A 3,812-nucleotide genomic window follows, 5' to 3' on the forward strand; every position below is an offset into this window, starting at 1 on the left:
TTTCGTCTTGTTGACCCAGAATACAGCCCATAGAATTCTCAAGCACTGTCAAATACATAACCAACAGTCTTCCAGCAATAGGTGGTAACAAGATAGGAGGCTTCATGAGGTACTCTTTGATATTGTCAAATGCTTTCTGACAATCCTCTGTCCAAACACAATTCTGACTCTTTCTCAGCAATTTAAAGATAGGTTCACAAGTGGCAGTCATGTGAGAAATAAACCGGGATATGTAATTCAATCGTCCTAGAAAACCTCTCACTTGCCTTTCTGTTTTTGGTGCGGGCATCTCTTGGATAGCTTTTACTTTATCTGGATCAACTTCAATGCCTTTTTGGCCGACAATGAAGCCCAAGAGTTTACCTGACCTGACGCCAAATGTGCATTTGTTCGGATTGAGGGGAAGACGGAACTTCCTCAATCGTTGAAACAACTTCAATAGATCTACTAAGTGACCTTCTTCTGAACGAGACTTCGCGATCATGTCATCCACATAAACCTCAATCTCTTTGTGCATCATGTCGTGAAAGAGCGTTGTCATGGCTCGCTGGTAAGTAGCACCTGCGTTCTTCAACCCAAACAGCATCACTTGATAACAGAATGTTCCCCATGGTGTTATGAATGTAGTTTTTTCCATGTCTTCGGGAGCCATTTTGATCTGGTTATACCCGGAGAATCCGTCCATGAAGGAGAATATGTCAAACTTTGCTGTATTGTCTACCAACATGTCAATGTGAGGCAGGGGGAAATCATCCTTTGGGCTTGCTCTATTTAAGTCACGATAGTCGACACACATTCGTACCTTCCCGTCCTTCTTAGGAACTGGCACAATATTTGCTATCCACTCTGGATACACTGAAGTGGCAAGAAAACCAGCATCTATTTGCTTCAGAACTTCTTCTTTAATTTGACGGCCATATCTGGATGTGTTCTTCTTAATTTCTGTTTGACCGGTGGACATTCTGGCTTCAAAGGTAGCTTGTGCTCTACGATGTCAGTGTCGAGACCAGGCATATCTTGATAAGACCAAGCAAACACATCTACATACTCTTTCAACAGGCTGATCAATTGCTCCTTGACCTGTGGGGATAACAATGCTCCAATTTTGACTTCTTTCACATTTTCTTCCGAACCCAAGTTGACTGTTTCCAAAGGCTCCTTGTATGGCTGAATAATGTCTTCTTCATTTTCAAGCTGGCGGGCGACCTCTTCTGGAATCTCATCCCACTCTTCCTCTTCAGCTTCGAATACAGAATGTTCAAAGTTGGGAGAGGGCATGATGTCATTGTGTTCAACGGGTTTAAGTAACCTGTACAAACAATTGTTTTTAGAGGACTGACCATGCCATGCAAAAATGTGTTCTTTTTAAGGTTTTTTGTGTTACCATTTTCCGAAAAAGCTGAAAAGATAAAAGGACACAAGTGTATAGAACACAAAAGATCTTTTTCATGGATAGTACGTTTTTGACAAAAGTGCCCATTTTACAAAATTAATGCTTCGCGCTTTGGGCTAAAGCGGAAGATTTTGAAAACTGAAAAGCTTAATTACTTTGATATGTGGACACAATGTGGGATGTCAACTGCGGTCCAGTTCTTCATAACTACTCCAGTCGCCATTCTGTCTTTCCCTCGAAGAGCTTTTATCTCTTTTTGTAATTCCGCAAACTGATCCTGGAATTCATCCATTCTATCATTGAGACCACAACTGTTAGAAGACTGGACCAAGACAGACAACCTGTATGCACGTGATGCATGGATATGCAAAATGAATGATTTTCCAAGGAACTCTAAGTGAAGGAAAAGATAGAATTGCAAACATTTTGATAACAAAACAAAGTTATCAACCCAAAATACAACCAAGAAAACCATTTAAGGACATGTGTCATCAGGACGAGCATAAACAAGTAGGAGTTGTCCTTTAAGTCTCTCAATTCTTTCTTCATAGGCCTTCTGCATAAAAGCTTTCTCCTTCACCAAACTGTCTACAAGACCTTTCCATGCACCTGAGGACTGTGGAATCTGGGAGTAATCTGTTGTGCCTGAGGAAAATAAATCCTCTTGCACCCTTGGACGTTTACCTGCACGATCTTCTCCACTCTGCTCCTTTAACTGTCTCTGAAGTTCTTCATTTTCCATTTCGAGCACCTGGGCCTTATCCTTCCAAGCGTCTCTCTCTTTCTCGACCCTCTCCAAGGTGGCTTGGAGTTCTTCTTTGTCATCTAGCGGAAGGTAGGGGGTCTTCAACGGAGCGGGTTTGATAGGATCATGATGTGGGTATGGCATTTTCAACTGTATAGCTCTGGCTCTGATCCACTGGAGGTACGACTCATAGGAGGTACAATCTTTCTTACCCAATTCAAGTCTCCCTTTGCGACAAACACGATGCCAAGCTCTTACTACTCTCTCTTTCATAGTAGGGTCCTCCTCGTTATCCCTCAAGAAATACCTTCTAAAGAATGTTAGGAGGCTTGTCCTTCATAGGGTAACTGAGTTGTCTCCTAGCAAGTACTGGATTATAAGAAATGATTCCCTTTGTGCCCATGAGGGGCACATTGGGGAACTCCCCGCAACTATCAATGATCTTCACATCGTCTAAAACTCTACTATACCATGCAATATCTGACTGGGTAAGAGACATAATCCTCTGTGACCACTGAAGTCCTGACTTGCGATCCCAAAAAGTAGCTGACTTAGGAAGATGAGAGACAAACCATTTGTAGAGTAACGGTATACAGCAGACTATGGTTCCTCCTCCTTTCAAAGTACGGTAATGGATGGAATGATAGGTGTCTCCGAGCAAAGTTGGAACAGGATTACCACTTAGGAAGATGCGTATAGCATATGAATCCACAAAACCTTCAATATTAGGAAATAGTAACAAACCGTAGATCAACAAGGCGAACAGATGCTCCACAATAATATCACAACCTTGACTGGCAAAATAAGAAACCTTCCCCATTAAGAACTTGGCAGTGAAACCTGGAAGTCCTCCTTTGGTGGTGAAGTTATTCTTGAATTCTGACTTCTTCATGTACAACACTTTTGCAAGAGAACTGTGCTCGGGTAACTTTTCTGAACCAGAGAAAGGTACTGTATCAGCAACTGGGATGTGAAGCAACTGGGCATACTCTTCCAATGTAGGCATGAGTTGATAGTCTGGGAATGTGAAACAGTGATAGACTGGATCATAGAACTGTACTAATGTCTGCAATAACCTTCTTTCCATCCTAAGTGTCAATAAAGATATAAGTGCCCCATATCTGTCTCTGAAACCAATAGGATCTGCGATCGAAGAAACCAGTTTCTTTAGTTCATCTATCTTTGGATTGATGAGATTGTACTTTTTCACACTTCTCCGTCCAAATCCATGTTTCCTGCAATATTTGCAATCCTCACTTTAAGTTCCTTGGAAAAAGGTTGAAATGATGGGAATGAATGCATGTCATGCATGAATGCAACAAACACAAACATGGTTAAACAATACAAGGCTCAAAGTTCATCACCAGCATGGAGTTTAGGACAAAGCCCCCAGATAAGTTCTAAGGTTCACCTGCCAAACGGGTTCTAAAAGTTCCCAAGGTTATGGATCCTTCTTCGGATAATACCGGGTTAAGCAACTGCTCGCTTTCCAATATTATTCTCAAAGAATCTCGCTTGAGTGTGATATCGCGTATCAACCAAACCAGACTTTTGGTCCGAAGTGGTCACCGCATCACATCCTAAGTAAGGCCAAGATGGGGTAAAGGTAAACTAAGGTCCTTGGCTTCACGGGCCCGTCGAAAGCAACAATGCCTCACAAATGACTTGTTTAGC

This window comes from Lathyrus oleraceus, chromosome 3, assembly GCF_024323335.1.
Source record: "Lathyrus oleraceus cultivar Zhongwan6 chromosome 3, CAAS_Psat_ZW6_1.0, whole genome shotgun sequence".
NCBI lineage: Eukaryota > Viridiplantae > Streptophyta > Magnoliopsida > Fabales > Fabaceae > Lathyrus > Lathyrus oleraceus.